Below are 17,921 nucleotides of genomic sequence, written 5' to 3'. Positions count from 1 at the left end.
ATGTTGATTCTATGCTCAAGTGATGAATAAAAAGTTAAAGTTTGTTTTTGTAGAATCATAGAATATTAGGACCGGAAGGGACCTGTAAGATCATCAAGTCTGGTCCCCTGCCATGGGCAGGAGGTAGTTGGGCTCAAATGAGCTCAACAAGGTGCTTATCCAGCCTCCTCTTAAACACGTCCAGCTGCACCACCTCTGCTAGGAGTGTGTCCCAGATTCTAGATACCCTTATGGAAATAAGTTTTTCCTTATGTCCATCCTAAATTTTTCCTCAACTAGCTTGTGCCCATTGGACCCAAGGTTCCCTCTAAACTGTGCGCATGCACGGCCATGCACAATAAAAAGTCTTGCCACACAGTAACTTTTTAATGTTGTGCACCCACCCAGAGAGGAGCTGGGCTGAAGCTTCCTGTAAACTTTGGGCGCAGAGCACAGCAAAGGCACTGGGGCTGGTGTGAGACACTTACAGGTGGTAAGCTCCTCACTCCTCTGGTCCCGCAAGCTTCACCCTGAGCCCAACGCCATGTGCCTCCTTGCTCCCCCAAGCGAGGTGGGGGTGGGGACAAGGGCTGGGGCTGGGGCAAAGCCAGGCACCACCATCTCTGGGGAACTGTTCCACTCCCCTGCCCCTTCTGGCGAGCTTCACCCTGAGCCTGGCACCATGTGCCTCCTTGCTCCCTGAAGTGAGGCAGGGGCGGGGGCTGTCGTTGGGCAGAGTCGGGCATTGTGTAAGCTCCTCTGGCTCCGGGGAACTGCTTCGCTCCCCAGCCCCTTCTGGTGAGCTTCGCCCTGAGCCCAGTGCCATGTGCCTTCTCACTCCCCAAGGCGAGGTGGGGGTGGGCACTGCCATCTCCAGGGAACTTCTCCACTCCCCAGCCCCTTCCAGCAAGCTTCACCTCAAGCCCAGCACCATGTGCCTCCTCACTCCCCAAGGCGAGGTCAGGGGCTGGGACAGGGGCAGAGCTGGGTACCACATAGGCTCCATCAGCTCCAGAGAACTAACTGCTCCACTCCCCAGCCCTTTCTGGCAAGCTCCTATATAAAGTGGAGTCCTTTATGAGAAGTGTGTGCAAATTCTTACTAAGGACAGATAGCAAGTTAAGAAGGAGTTTACAGTGTATCCTGGCAGCAGGCTAGTCATGCTGGGATACAATGTGTCTTCTCTGTATAAGCTAGCTATTGAGCTTTAGTTAGTTACCTGCTTTAGTGATGTTTTGGTTGTACAACACTGCTTGGTCTCCCTGCAGTTTATGGGCATGTACAGAGAAAAGCACCAAATTGGCTAAATTGCATCCAGTTTGTGCACTAGCTTGGTTAAAGTGGGCATGATTCTACCCTTCACTATATAGTGTTGCTTTTTCTATCATTCTGAGAAGGCCAATATCTTTCTTGCAGCCTGTGTAAAGGATCATCTTTATATTCATTGCACACAGACCCACCTCCTTAGTAAGGGCCCTTACTGCATCTTTTAAGTTAAATCCTCAAATTTTACAATGTTGAAGCATAAGTGTGAAGACGGTGAATGCAGTGGACAAGCTAAGAAGAAGAGCTGCTCAAAATTCAAAGACTGGTTGAAACCGACATGCCACAGCATCCAGCACATAAGTCTTGGAGATATTTTCCAGTATCGTGAAAGCGGGGATGTCCTGTGTACCATCTGCACGCATGCAGGTGCCAATAACAAATGAACAAGCAGAAAAAAAAGGGTTGACTACAGGAAATTAGACTACATGAAACATCATTTGACCCACAAGATTCACACAGATTCTGTGATGAAACTATGCAACCAAAGCAGAGAAATCCTGAAAGTTTATTTTCTGAAACATGCGAGACATGGGGAAAATAGAACTGTTTGAAAGGAAGTGATCAAACACTGACAAAGTTAAAATCTTAATTGATAATGTTCTCCTTGCAGTGAAATTAAACTCATCAATGCTATCAGTGCAGGAAATCCACAGTCACATTGGCAAATATTTTAAAATTCCTGAAAGCTGGAGAAATAAGAATTATACATTTGAATTTATTGACTGCATAAATTCTGTAATTCATCAAGAAGTACTGAATGAAATGCGTACATCACCATTCCACACTTTGATAGTTGACAAGAGCACAGATATTTCTGTTAGCAAAATGATAATTCTGTATATAAAATTCCAAACTATGGACGATTTCACTCATCGGACCAGGTTTGCTGGGATTTTAAAACTGACAGCTTGTGATAGCTGTGCTATTATAGCAGCAATTAGACAATTTTATGTTGACAGCAACTTATCTATGCAAAAGATGGTACAGGTAGTCCTCAGACTTACAACACAATTGGTTCCTGAAAACTGCGTCTTAAGTCGAACGTTGTAACTTGGAATCGATTTTCCCCATAGGAAACAATGTTATAAATGGGAGATTGGTTCCTGAACCAAGGCCTGATACCATACTTTCACCCAAAATACCCCAGAATTTTGTACTCAATCAGTTATAGATGAGTAATATAGCTACATTAGTGTATTTATATTGTAAATAGCAATCATATTGATCTGGAAGAACTTCTTTGAGGTGACTTTGCTGGACTTTTTGAAGGGCTCTTGGCTTCTCAGGAGTCTTGGCTGCAGGTTTTTCTGGCATCTTGTCTGCCTTCTTAATGAAAGTGTCCAAGGATGTTGGACAGATGTTCTCCAGGGAGATGGGTGACGCAGCGAACTTGTTCGCTGGCACGGCCTCGCATCAGATCAAGCATTGTAAAGTCAAAACCAACATCAGGAAGTTGAAACAGGATGTCAGTTTATAAACACTGTGTGAAACATTGCAACTCAAAACGTTGTAAGTCGAGGACTGCCTGTAATGTTTACCTCCGATGGTGCTTCAGTAATGCTTGGAAAGCACAATGGTGTGGCTGCAGTACTTCAGCAGTCTATTCCATATCTGTTCGAGCAGCACTGCATGGCACACCAGGAAGACTTGGGGATTGATGATGCTTGGAAAGATTAATCTTTGATGAGGTGCACTGAAACTCTACTACGGACCACATACACACTTTTTAGTAGGTGTTCTGTAAAAAAAATAAAAAAATCTAAGTTTGAAGAACTATCTAAGGGCTGCTGAATGTTAAACAATTTCATTTAGGCCACTGAATGAGGTCAGATGACTCTCTAGATATTTTGCTGTTAGTGCCATGATGAAGAATTATACTGTGTTGATGGACTACTGTGCAAAACAAGTGGCTGAAGACAACGACCCAATTCACAAATACTGCTTGGACAAACTGTGAAAACCAAAGCATCATGTTGCACTGGCCATGCTAAATGATGTCTTAGGTGAACTGACTGAGTTCCGCAGAATGCTTCAATGAAGTTCACTAACAATGGCAAAAGCATTTCAATTTGCCAAAGCTAGAACTGCCAAACTCCATTTGCAGTATCTTGGTGAGACTACATTTTTCTGAAGATGTTCAAACCTTGCTGTCATTTGAATTGCCTGTGGACACTACATCAGTTACTCAATTCATTGAGCATCCGTGTGACCACATGAACAACAGATTTCCAGAAGGCAAGTTGAAAGAATGGTCAGTTTTCAATAAGGATTCTTTTTCCCCTTTATTAAACAGGAATGATTTTTTGTTTGGGCATGAGGAGGTGAAAACATTGGCAACAAGATATAGCATCTTGTTAAACAAATCCATAGAAACTTTTAAAGACCTATGCAAACAATACGTGGACTTTAAATTAACTGTTAGTGAGAAAATGAATACTGAGGCAATACAGATCTTTGAAGACATGGTCACCTACATACTACAACAGGAACAATTTAGTGAACTGTTGTTACTTGTTGACATCTGTGCCATTTTTTCTGGCATCTAGTGCAGATTCTGAGAGAGGGTTTTGCCTCATGAATGAAATAAAAACAAAGTTCAGAAATCATTTAGAAGTTGATAATCTGGGCAAGCTGATGAGAATTAAACTTCATTTAGCCTCAGGAAAGACTGTTAACCTGGACACTGTTTAGAAAACAGAAAAAGGTAGACAAGAGTCATTCTGGTAAATAAAAAGCTATAGTATCATCTTTTGTTATCATACTGTGTTATACTGTGGGGCAGACTGAAATGGCAAGCACTGAAAGGGGGAGATGGGACCAATTCTGGAACGAACCAAAGCGGAGCACTCACTAACCGAAATGGTGCGCTTACGGATCACTACACCTTAGAAGGAAAAATGATTGGACCTTATCCTCCCAGGGGTGCCTTTCTGGAGATTTGCTTCCCTAGATCTTGGTATTCATCCCCGACATACTTGTAGGTGGCTATCAAGTCACCTCTCGGTCTTCTCTTACTCAGACTGAACAAACGCAGTTCCTAGAGTCTCTCCTCATAGTGCCTATCCTCTAGGCCCCTGATCATATGGGTGGCCCTTCTCTGTACCCTTCCAAGCTTATCCGCATCCTTCCTGAAGTGCAGTGCCCAAAACTGGACACAGTACTCCAGCTGTGGTCTCACCAACGCCAAATAAAGGGGGAGGAGCAACTCTCTGGATCTATTGGCAATGCATTGGCTGATGCATGCCAAAGTTCTATTTGACCTGCTGGCGAGTTCATCGCACTGATCGCTCATATTCATCCACTGGTTGATTGTCACCCCCAGGTCCCTTTCACATGCAGTGTCAGCCAGGGGACCACCACTTATTGTATAGTTATGATGAGGGTTCTTCCTACTCAGATGAAGGACCCAGCACTTGTCCCCATTGAACCTCATCTGATTGCATTGAGCCCATAGGACCAGCCTCTCAAAGTCATTCCTGATCCTTACACTTGCAATCAGTGACTGGATGCCAACCCACCTCACTGTAGACCAGTCTAGGCCAGTACTCTCCAGCTGAATTGAGAGAATCTCATGGGAAACAGTATCAAAGGCCTTGCTGAAGTCTAGGTAGATGATGTTAGTTACTACCAGGTCTGTTAGACCTCCCTTTGACTAAGCCATGCTGGTTGTTTCTTAATACCCTGCCAGTTATGAGCTTGTAGTTGATGGCCTCCTTGACAATTTTTTTGAATATTTTTCCCAGGACCAAAGTCAGACTGACCAGTCTATAGTTGGCAGGGTCATCTCTCTTCCCTTTCTTAAAGATGGGTACCACGTTAGTGCTCTTCCAGTCATTCAGGACCATTCTTAAGTTCCATGACTCTTCAAACAGCCTTGCCAGAGGCACTGCTATGAGGTCGGCCAGTTCTTTCAGGACCCTTGGATGCAAGTCATCTGGCCGAGCAGACTTGAAAATGCCCAAATGTTCCAAGAGTATTTTCACCCATTCAGAACTGATTTTATGTGGACTGCTGTCTTCCCCGTATTCTCTGGGCCTCTGGACAGGTGATGAGTTCCCGTCTGACTTAAAAAATACTGATGCAAAGTATTTAGGAGCTCTACCTTTTCACGGGGATCAACTGTAGGCTGCCCCTCTGTATTCAGTACAGGTCTGACAGCGGAGCTTGATTTTTTTCTTGCTCCCTATGTACCTATAGAAGGACTTTTTGTTGTCTTTTAATTCGGTTGCCAGCTTGATCTCTATGCATACCTTGGCTTTCCTTGTCTTGTACCTGCAGACCCTGGCCGTATGAGTGTACTCTCTCTGGATGCAGCACCATTTTTCCATTTCATGTATGCTTTTTTTTTCCTTTTTGGGAAGTTATCCAATGTCCCTGTTGAGTCAAGTGGGTCTCTTGACCCCTTTCCCTCTTTTTGACCGTGTGGGGATGGTCTCTTTTTGAGCAATAAGAATTGCCTCCTTAAGGAAGCGCCACCATTCCTGAACTCCTAAATCATCCAGTCACTGATTGCAAAGTGCCTTTCTAACTAGACTCCTGAGTTTACCAAATTCAGCCCTTCTGAAGTCTAGGACTTCTGTTCTGTTGGCAGAAATCCCAGCCTTTCGGTGGATAGTGAATCTGATCACTGTCACTCAGAATACTTCCAATCTTCAGGTCACCTACCACGTCTTCCCCTGTGGCCAGCACCAAGTCTAGAGTGGCTTTACCCCTAGTCAGTCCCTCCACAGCCTGTCAAGAATAGGTCATCTATAGCTGCCAAGAAGCTGGTTGACCTGCTGGAGCTGGCTGAATGGCCTTCCCAACAGATGTCAGGGTAGTTAAAGTCACTCATGACTATCAAGTCTTCAGTGCTGGCTGCCTCACTCAGTTCCTTGGAGAATGCCTGGTCATTCTCCTCTTCTTGGTAGGAAGACCTATAGTAGACTCCCACCATCAGGTCCCTTTTCTCCTGAGCCCCCTTGTATCTTGACCCAGAGAGTCTCAAGGGGCCTCCCCGTACAATCCGATGTGACCTGCAGGGTTGGGTATTGCTCTTTCACATAGAGGGCCACCCCTCCACCTTTCTTCCCAACCTGATCCTTCCTGTAGAGTCTATAGCCCTCAATATTCACTGCCCAATCATATGCATCATCCCACCAGGTCTCCATCAGCCCAATGAGGTCAAATTCCTCGTCTGCCAGGAGTGTCAGTTCATCCTATTTATTGCCCATGCTTCAGGTGTTCCCATAAAGACAGCTGAATTCATCCCTAGTCTTCTCAGGTTTTCTGTCCCTCTGCAGTTGTCTCCGGGCATTGGTACTCATCTGGATGTCCCCTACATTAATACTTTCCCCTGGGTCTTCTCCCACTCTCCTGGGCTTGTCCAGTTGCAAATTAGGTGCAAATTAAAAGTTGATAGTATATGATTTTAAATAGCTCATTATTCTAACTTGGGGGTTCTGATGCTAAGAACACATCACTAATCTAATTATGTAGATCATACAAACTATTACGGTTTCTTGTCCTGCCCGCTACAGCCACAGAGGAAAATCTATCTCCATCATCTCTACTATTGCCCTTCAGCTATTGGAAAACTGTTATCAAATCCACCCCCTGCCCCAGTTGTCTCTTCCAAATCAAATAACCTTAGCTTTCTCAGCCTTTCCTCATAAGTCATGCTTTCCAGGCCTCTAATCATTTTTGTTCCTCTCCACTGGACTCTCTCCATTTTGTCCACATCTTTCTTGAAGTTTGGAACCCAAAACTGGACACAGTACTCTAGGCAAGGCCACACCAGTGTTGAACACAGTGGAACAGTCTTTTCCCTTGATTTGTAAGTGACATTTATTCTGTTAATACAACCCAGGATGCTGTTGTTTTTTGTTTATAACAGGAGCACAATGTTGGCTCATATTTAGCTTATGGTCCACCATAACCCCAAGGTCCTTCTCTGCAGTACTGCAGCCTCGCCAGTCATTCCAGTCTGTATTTGTGCATGCAGTTATTCTGCCCCAAGTGCAGAACTCTGTACTTGTCCTTGTTGAATTTCATCTGATTAATTGCATACCATCTCTCCAGTCTACCCAGGTCATTCTGGATCCTAGCCCTATTCTCTGGAATGTCTGCAATTCCACCCAATTGGTGTCATCTGCAAATTTGTTAAGTGTGCACTCGATCCCATCATCCAAATCATTAATGAAGATATTAAACAATACTAGACCCAGGATAGACCCTGGAGAAACCCCACTTGATACCTCTTCCCAACTAGACATTGAGCCAGACACAGTGCCCTGGCTGCCACTGCTGGGGGCAGGGTGAGGAGCATTCATGGTGCACTGGCCACTGGCTCCCAGGAGATCATCCCCTGCCACCCTGAGGCTGCCCCCAAACCCCCTGCCAGCTTGAGGCTGCCCCCAAGCTGCTGCGGTCAGAGCCCAGAGCTCTCCCTGGCTGTTGCAGGGGAGCAGAGCAAGGCAGGAGCAGCCCAGGACCTGACTTCTCTGATTGGATGCAAATCTGTGCCTGATAGGGCACACATGTAGATGCATTCCTGGCCAAAGCTTAATGAAACTGAATTTACTGCACAGTAACATTCAGACACATTAATTGCACATGTAGACACACCCTGTAGGGTCTAGTCTAAAGGATCCTGTTAACACCTTTTCACCCTGACTTCACAGCTCTCCTGCATTCCTCCAAGCAAACTATTTGTATTTGCATGGAGGCTTTTCTCTGGTATGTCACTCAGCCTACATCTGCTTTTCTCTGGGCACATCTACACATGAATATTAATGCAATACAATAAACGATGGCACAGTTTGCACTGGAGTTTAACTCCCCTGGGTGCACACAGGACCAAAGCACATTGAGCCAGAGTGGCACAGTTCTGGCTGGCAGGGGACTTTAGGGGGTCAGCCTGCTAACCCAGGGCTGCTCTGCCCCAGCCCAACATGCTGCAGAGGGGCTGACTGGGGCATGAGAGTGCTACAGCATGGGTAACCCAGCAGGCAGCCCCTCACTATAGCACCCTCATGCCTCAGCCAGCCCTGGTCACTGTCTACACATGTGTTGTGGCACAGTAAATAACATCACCATAGAATAGCACTTGTGTTGGGCAGTGCTATCTTATGGCAGAGTTAATTATTTTACTCTGGCCTAACAGTACCGCACGTGTAGACCAGTGATGCCTTACTACAAAGCTAATTAGGCAACTGCAGTAAACATCTCATGTAGATGCGCCCTTGCAGATCTAAGGAAGGAGCTTTTGATGTCCCAAAGCTTGTCCAACAGCTCTCCCAACTAAATAGTTGATCCTCCCCACCTCAAAAATCACAAAATATCCTTGCCCCTCAGATAGATCTATTCCATCACTAGTTTCTACTGGCAGATTATACAACCATCTTTAATTTGAAGCCAGGGATAGCTTTGTACAAGAGACAAGAATTAATTCTGATATTTTTAAATGGACCAATGCTACAGTTGGAAGAGCTATTGGAAATGTTTTCAGGTATCAAGTGCCCTTCCTCAACTTTGTACAATCTAGAAATAATTTAAACATAGATTCTGCTTTGTTACAAAAAGGTGGAATGAGGAAACACAGTATTTCAAATTATATACAACAATGCTTGCCCTTGAAAGTGTAGCAAATCACATGAGAATGTGGGCTCTTATTGAAGAAGTAAAATATTCCAAATGTTGATTCTGGTCCAGACTGGGTGGATTTTACCAACCTCTGCCAGGTACTCAGATGTCCTTGTATTTCACACTGACATACCAAACAGAAGGCTTTCCTGTCCAAGTCTAGGCCAGCTGCCAGATCTTTTAATCTCGAAATCCATTATGGTTACCCATAGTGATAAACTAATGGTAGATACTGTAACCCTATCTTTTTGAGTTACCAAATGCCAGTGGTGGGGGTAGCCTGTTCTAATGCTACAGTACTCGCATAGCCAAAAAATTCCACCTAATCTCCAACCTAAATGTCTTCTGCTGCAGCTTGATACCATTGCTCCTAGTCTGTCCCCTACAGCCACAGAGAAAAACCCATCTCCATCCTCTCTATAATTGCCCTTCCCCTATTGGAAGTCTTATCAAATGCTGCCCCCGTTCCACACCCCCCCCCCCAACCAGCATCCCAGCCTTTTCTTTTCCAGACCAAATAACTCCAGTTCTTTCCACCTTTCCTCATTTTTTTTGCTCTTCACTGGACTCGTTCCATTCTGTCCACATCCTTCTTGAAGTGTGGGACCCAGAACTGGACACAGGACACCAGGTGAGGCCTTACTGCCGTTGAATATAGCAAAAGAATCACTTCTCTTAATTAGCAAGTGACACTCCCGTGAATACAACCCAGGATGATGTTGGCATTTTTTTGCAAACGGAGCACACTGTTGTCTCATATTTAGCTTATGGTCTACTGCAGGGGTGTCAAACTCATCTGGCCCTGGCGATTGGATGAGAGATGGTCTACAAACTAAACTGGACCCACAGACCAGCCCTAAGCAGCGGAGGAAGTGCACATGACTGTGCTAGACCAGCCATCTCACGAAGTGCATGGCTTGAACCAACCCTGTAGGCAGCGCAGAGGTGCCCATGCTGAACCAGCACTATGTGTTGGCTCCAGTGTGTGAGGCTTGTCTGTTGACCCATTAGATACCAGCTCCGGAGCCAGTGTGCAGGGCCAGTTTGGTGGGGCACTGCATACAGCACATGCCTGGAGTGATCCCTAGTGCCATATGCAGCATGCACACCTGTTGTTCATCCCACACCCCACCTGCAGCATGCACCAGCCCCATTCCAAAGCTCATGCTATATAGGGCACATATTGTTTGCAGCACACACTGGGTCTGGCATGCTGCATGCAGTGTGTGGGGTTCAGTACTAGATCCACGAGCTATATTGCAAGGCTGTATGGGCCAAATATGGCCCACAGGCTACATCTTTGACACCCCAGTCTGTATTTGTGCATGCAATTATACTGTCCCAAATGCAGAACTTTGCACTTGTCCTTTTTTTAATCTGATTTGACTGACTCATCTGAGGACCATTTCTTCAGTCAGTCAGGTCATTCTGGAACCTAGCCCTGCCTTAGAGTGTCTACAGCTCCACACAACTTGCTATCATCTGCAAATTTACTAAGTCTGCACTTAATTCCATCATCACTTAATTAAGGAAAATATTGAACAATATTGGATCCAAGACAGACCCCTGGGGAACACCACTTGATACCTCCTTCCAGCTATACATTAAGCCAGGGGACAAACACTTTTTGGACAGAGTGCCAAAAGCACCCATAACCTCACGTTGTAAGATCTCAGTGTTCTGGGATGGATAGTAGGAAAACTGCAAAGGGCCCGAGACTTGTGGCAGTGCAGCCCGAGACCCTTCTCCACTATCTGCCCTGAGGCATGCATGCACCTGCTGCCAGCAATGAGCCAGGCCAGGGCTCCGTGAGCCCTGGCGCAGCTGCCTGCAGCCTTCCGGCTGCCTGCCACAGTGGACCCAGGCTCTAGGCGACACCTAACACCTGTCTCAGAACCCAGGCTACTTGCAACAGGCAGCAGGGAGGTTGCAAGTAGCTGCACCAGGGTCTGCACAGCCTGGCCGAACTTGTTGTCAGCAGTGGGTGTAAGTGTGTCTCAAGGTAGACAGTGGGGAAGGGGCAGGGCTGCACTGCCACAACAAGGATCAGGCCCCTCATGGCTCCCCCACTGTTTGCCCCAAAGCATGCATGCCAAGCAAAATTACTTTGCATGCCACACTCTGGCATGCATTCCAGGGGTTGTGTACCCCTGCATTAAGCCATAGATGTTTACTGAACTTATAGAATATCTATTATATTTCCCATAGGACAGTTAAATACCCTATGCAATCTTGTTTCTTTTTTTCTACTGATTCAGATCTATGGATATCATGTCAGCTGATCTGCAAAATTAGTGTTATTTCTGCCAGAACACGAGCAACACTCTAAGGACTGGAGCAGCCTAGGAACCATGGCAAGCAGCCGGCTGGCCTTTGAAGATACGCTAAAAGACAAAGGTAACTCAGCCGCCCCTAGAGTCCTGTGATGGGGGAGTTTCATAGTAACTAGGGTCAGGAGGGACCTGAACAGATCATATACCCTGACCCCCTGCCACAGGCGGGAATGAATGCTGGGTTCACAAGACCCCAGACAGGTGATCATCCAGCCTCCTCTTGAATTTGCCCAAGGTAGAGGCGAGGACCACTTCCCTGGGAAGTTGGTTCCAGATTTTGGACACCCTAACTATAGAAAATTGCCTTCTCATCTCTAACCTAAACCTATTCTCCATCAGCTTATTACCATTGTTCCTTGTCACCCCAGGTGGTGCTGGGGAGAGAAGGGCTCTACTTATTTGCTGTTGATCTCCTGATGAGTTTGTAGGCACACACCAGGTCCCCGCTCAGCCTCCTCTTGCTGAGGCTGAACAGGTTCAGGTCACTCAGTCTCTCCTCATAGGGCCTGTCCTGCTGCCCTCTCACCAAGCAGGTGGCCCTCCTCTGAACCCTCTCCAGGCCAGCCACATCCCTTTTGCAGTGCAGCACCCAATACCACAGTACTGCAACTGTGACCTGACCAAAGTCGCATAGAGGGGGAGTATCACCTCTCTGGACCGGCTTGAGATGCACCTTTGGATGCATGACAAGGTACGGCTGGCCTTGCTGGCTACGGTCTGGCATTGGCGGCACATGTTCATCTTGGAGTCAATAATGACTCTGAGATCCCTTTCTGCCTCTGTGCTTTCAAGAAGGGAACTCCCCAGGCTGTATGGATGCTTTGGATTCCTTCTTCCAAGGTGCAGCACCCTGCATGTGTCTACGCTGAACCCCATCCTATTCTCCCTATTGGGCAGAGCCAATTGTAGCTCAGGTAACGCGAGGAGCAGGCACTGACGAAACCAGAGGGCAAGCTGCACCGAGACCAAGTGGCTCGTCCTGGAGGCTGGCATATGGAAAGTGTGTAGGGGAGGCGGAGCCCCACGGATTCCCACCAGGGGGCGTGGCCAACCTGGGAGAGTCCTTAATAAGGGAACCTACCACTGAAGGTTCAATCAAAGTCAAGGCAGGTGAGTTTCTGGGTTTTCCCCGGAGTAACTGAGGACCCCTCCAGAGGTCACTGGAGCCCACGCAGTGCCCAACACCAGGTGCACATGCCAGGGTGGCACATGAGCACATACTCAAGATCAGGCAAGCACAAGTTAGTTTCCTGATCATGAATTGCCTTATCAATTCCAGATGTTTCTGCTGGCTCTTGCAAGCAAATTGTCATCAACCTGTGGCAATACTCCAACAGGAATATTCTAATATCTTAGGTCCATAGAGAATGGAATTAGTGATTCAGTAGATCACACCCTTTCCTTGAACCCATGACTAAAAAGCCATGGTATTGAAGTTAGAAGTTAGGCCCTTATCACTTAACTGCATGCTATTTCTTAAATGTAGCTTGGTTGCCCAGCAATGTACAATATACAAAACATTCAGATGACAGGATGTATTAGTAAAACCCCATGATTCACTTATTTGTAGGCACGATATTAACAGTAAGGATGCTAGCTCCCAATATTCTGACCAAATTATATTTCCCCTTCAATTTCTAGTTATATACTTAAAACATTCTTCACTGCTTGGCAATAACTGCTACATGGTTTTACTATGCAGTTAAAATGTTACCATGGTTTTCTTTACAAGGGATGCACTTTAGAAATGATAAAAGAGTGTCTGTGCATCATCTGTGTTTCACTTTTGTAAAGGCTCTTAGTTCTATTCAGACCATCCACCCTTTGAGCAATAACTTTCCACTTCTAGTCCTGACTTGTTCAAATGACCATATCACAGTTTTCAAGACAAGAATTAAAGATACTCTTAAGTCTGAGCTCAAATTTCAACCCCCTGAAAGTTCTGGAAATTTAAAATATAGATCTTAACATTTCTGGCCCACCTCTTGCAAAGATGAAACGTGATAGGCATAATTGGGGATATTTGCACAGGAAGTGTATAACAAGCCATCTAGAATTCCCCCATATGTTTACAATGCTGCTGATTTAGTTGATAAGTTTCACAGCTGGTGCTTCCAGGGTGTGCATGGCCAATCTCACGGGGTGCACCTGCACACACCAATGTTAGGTGCAAAACTACCCTGCCTTTTGTCTGAATACTCTGGGCAGTTACATTCCAAAGGACAGGCGTTTCAGAGCATTTTGAGGTGTTATTTTACTCACTCTTGCAATGCAGATATGCAGAGCATGAAAGCTGGAAAGTGGTGATTACATCAGAGCTTCTTTTTATGTCTAGCAAGTTTTGGTGGCAAATAATGAGAACAGCACAAAATGTACACTCCTCCATGTATACTGAGGGTGGGCAAAATGTGGTCTGCAAACTGCATGCAGCCCACCAAGGGATTTTATCTAGCTTGCGGTGCATCTCTTGGCCCCACCTGATCCAGGTGCAAGGGGCAGCCAGGACCATGGTGTGTGCAGCTGGTCTCATCACCCCCGGGTACACAGCAGGACCGGGTGGTGCAGAAGCTGGACTCAGCTTCCCAGGAGCCCCTTCTGGCTGCTGCTGTCAATGTCATTGCTGCTGCTGGACCTATCCCTGCTGCCTGGGCACCCTGGTCCATCTGCTCCTCACTCACTGCCAGGGGTGCTAGACAGAGCAGGTGGCTGGGATCTCCATGGAGACTGGCCCAGGACCTCTGACAGCATGACACAGTTGGCTGGGCAGATGGGATGGGGCCACAAGGAAGCATGGAGTGGTGTCCAGGAGTGGGACGTGTGGGTGAGGCCGTGGCCAGGATTGCAGGGCAGTGACAGTGTGGGGCCAGGGCCTAGGGCAGAGCAATAATGCAGGTGCCCGATGGTGGGTCCTATCCCAGGTCCAGATAGGATCAGCACCACCCTCCCCTCCCCCCGCCCACAACAGCTCACCAAAACTCCCCAAGAGGCCCCAACGTTGCCCAGCCCAATATAGACTGACAGTATATTTAAAGAACAATGCACGCAGCATTGTTAGCCAAGCCTCCTCCTAAGCAGGAGATTTTGTAGGCAGTCTGTAGATATACATGTCAGACATTGCAGAAACAGAAATAGAGAAAAAACATACTGCATCCAGGTATTCAGGAAACTGTCAAATATCACCCAGCAGAGTAAGTAGTCAGTTTACAGAATGTAAGCCTCGAGAGAAATAGAAAGAGGAACTCTGTCATCAAAATACAGAAGTCTACTAAATAAATGCATGTGTAATGTTAACATTTATCATCCTGTTTCTAGGAACCCAGTGATACGACCACAGAATACAAAAATAGCTACAGCAGAGTCACATGGAGTGATGTAACATAAACATGGAATAAATCTTTACAAAAACACCTCTGAACTTTTTACATTTAGAAAAACTTTAGAAATTCCAGGCTAGCCTTAGCTTCCTGAAGTATGTAACTGATGCCTATACCAGTATCTTTGTACATTTTACATTTCATTACTATCTTGTCATAGATAACTTTACACTGGTCTTGGTCCTTCATAATGTAGTTGCAAAGTGCAACACATGTAAATACAAGATAAAATGCAGGGCATAGAACATTAGTTCTGAAAAAAATGTGTTTAGAGCACTGCTAAATACATGACTGCCTCTTAATGGAAATAAAGCCTAAGAGGATCTGGCCAAATTAATCACCTTATTAGTATGAAAAAGAAGATTCATTCTTTCTGTGCTTTTTGCTCCTGGCCCCTTTTCTGTTGTATTTGTTTGTTAGGGACTGGTTACTCAGAAGCTTGAGAGACAGTAAAGAGCTGCCTTACACTTGGCCTTTCCCTAGCCTTCCCCTTTGCCTGCTTTGGGAAGAGCATTTCTGAAGTCTGAAACATTAGAGCTGCAATCCTCACAATGTGATCATCCATTAGGAGTGCCAGGAGAGGGAAAGCAAGCATGAACATTTCCACTAGAATGGAAATTATAGAAAATACAAAGAGTATCCAAATGCTAACCTGGGATTAGCAGATTTCTTTTAAATGGCTACATGCAGCATGCTAATGCTCCAATGTATAAAATCACTGGCCAGATGGCTGGATACTTCAAACCACATGAGAGAGGTGTTGCTCTTTCCAGTGTGAAATATGGCCAGAAAAAGTAGTCTTAAAGTCCTTCTCATTTAAAATAAACAAAAATGTACAAAGATACTGGTATATGCCATGTCAATCCTTCAGAATAGGCTGGAAGTGTCAACTAGCCAATAAGTTGTCTCTAAATTGTCTTTCCATACAGCCAAATCATGCACCCACCACAGAATTCTACAATTATAGAGTCCTTTGCTTGTAGAGGATTCTTCTACCTTCTAAATGTTTAGAAGTTACTGGCCCAACTTTGATTCCTATCAGTCTCCTTTTTGTCTTCTCAAAGCCTTAATAGTCAGACCTGACACTTGAGAGTATGCATGCCTATTCAGACCATTAAGAGCTATTCAACAATCAAAATAGTGGAAAAATGACAAGAGCTAAACTAAGAAATTATATACCAAAAGTTTGAGATTATGGTGGGAGGAAAGATGGATGAGCGTTTAAAGCACTGAGCAAGAATTCTGGGGCTTTGAATTCAATTTCTGGCTCTGCCTGACTGCTCATGTGACCTGGTTTAGGTCACTTAGGTCCAGATTCCATAAAGCACTTACATCCAGGCTTAACTTTAACCACATGAGCAGTGTAATGAGATTATTCATGTGTTTAAAGTTAATCACGGGGAATGGGATTTTCAAAAGTGCCTGAGTGACTTCAATTACACAGTTTCCATCAACCCGAGTAAGAACTGTCCAGTTGTAGGGCACTAGCCTGACACGTAGTACTGCCAAGCCCAAAGATTACCAAAAAAAATCATAAATCATTTAAATGCCAAAAATAGACCGACTTTCAATGGGTCATTAACTCCTCAATCTCTTATATTTGAAATTATTTTTGAAAATCCTACCACACATTCTTCCATGTTTTGCTGAATCAGGATCAAGGCCTCAGTTCTCCAGCTGTATAATAGGAAGAACAATATTTCCTTCTGCTACAGGGCTGTTGAGAAGATACATTTATACATTCTTGATGGTCACTCAGAAAGGATGATGGAGGTGGGGGCATACAAACTGCTAGGCAGAAATGTCAGAAAGGCTGTAACTTAATTGAAATATTGACAAGGTAATACATATTAACATTAAGCCACACAAAGCTGATTTTGGTTAAAAGGATGGATGACATGATAAATTTACTGAAGAGCTAATTTTGAAGTGTGAAAATGGTAGCTCTATTACTTAAAAAAGTAAAAGAAAATCCTAGCTAAACAGAGACAATTGGCATGTATGAATCTAATAAATTGATCCATATAAATCTAATAAAGAAATAAATGGCAATTATACCACAATTTCAATAGTTACCATAGTCTTCCTGACCATATTTAATAAGGTTTAATAGCCTTAAGCTCATTCCTTCTAAAGCCAACAACAGCACATAAGGAATCTAACACTCTTCCCTGAGAAGGGAAATTTTGCTAGATGTTCTTGGTGGGTGGGTTCACTCATACTAATCACCAAATTGCATCCAAAAGCTACAGCAATATCATCTGATGAATGCAATTTACATAAATATTTTTAATATGAAAGAAATACATTACAGGTTTCCCTCGATTTATGCGGTACGTGTGTTCCTGGAGAATTTTTTTTTAATCTTTAAAACATTTTATTAGAAAAACAGACCATAACAAAAGACTCAAAACGACCTCCAACAGAGGCCTCACAAAAAGATAATACAACATTTCAAACAACATAATAAAAAAAATCGAAACTGATATCATATTGCACGTCATCTCATTTTTACACAGTATATACAAACATCCCTGAGTAGTGTCTATCAAACACATATTACACATATCGTGTTAGACATCCTGTACTTTCCTGGAAAAAGGAAAGCGAGAACACTGTGTGCAATACAGGTCTCTTTGTTGTCTCTATCCCATATACAACCCTAGCCAGCCTTTTCTACCCACAAAGGCTGACTCTTAGTTTAGCCTATACCTGTGCTGGGCTGAAACAACCCCCTGAAGTCCAGCTCTTGCCAGAATTTTTCCTCTCCTCCTTCTTTCGTATTTCCTTCTCTAGCTCTGTAGAAGTGCAGCTCGTGCATTGCTAACTGCAGACGCTCCGTCGTGGAAAAGCACGACCCCTTTAGAGAATGTCTCATAAATTGAATTCGTATAAAGCAAACCTACTTTATAATGTAAGAAATAAGGATCGGTTCCCCTGTCGCCCTGCACCGTTTGGCTGGGGTGAGCGCTGACAAACGGTGCAGGGCGCGGCACTCACCCCAGCCCAGCTGCAGCGGCCCCGGAAGCTGCAGCACCAGCTGCCTACAGCCACTGGGCTGCACCGTGCCCCAAACCCCCTGGGGCTTTGCGTGTCCCCACTCACCCCAGCTGCAGCTGTCCCAGGAGTGGTTGATGCCGGCTCCCTGTAGCCACTCGGCTGCACCGTGCCCTGGTGCAGGCAGCTGGTGCCAACACCTCCCGGGGCCGCTGCAGCCGGGCCTGGGGTGAAGACAAGCAGAGCCCGGTAAGAGCCTGGAGCCCCTGAGCCTGCAGCAGACACTAGC

The 17,921-nt window shown here is 45.3% G+C and overlaps 1 long non-coding RNA gene across 1 annotated transcript; it reads right to left on the bottom strand.

Moving 5' to 3' along the window:
- Nucleotides 1–1,792: 1,792 nt before the first annotated feature.
- LOC132244517 (uncharacterized) lies at nt 1,793–17,697 on the bottom strand. The gene is made up of 2 exons (XR_009456073.1): nt 17,348–17,697; nt 1,793–3,043 (listed from the first exon to the last, which is right to left on the bottom strand). It is a non-coding gene; the product is annotated as an uncharacterized LOC132244517 (long non-coding RNA).
- Between the last annotated feature and the right edge of the window lie 224 nt (nt 17,698–17,921).

Source organism: Alligator mississippiensis, chromosome 12 (assembly GCF_030867095.1).
Source record: "Alligator mississippiensis isolate rAllMis1 chromosome 12, rAllMis1, whole genome shotgun sequence".
Lineage (NCBI taxonomy): Eukaryota > Metazoa > Chordata > Crocodylia > Alligatoridae > Alligator > Alligator mississippiensis.
This window is presented reverse-complemented; position numbering and strand designations above follow the sequence as displayed.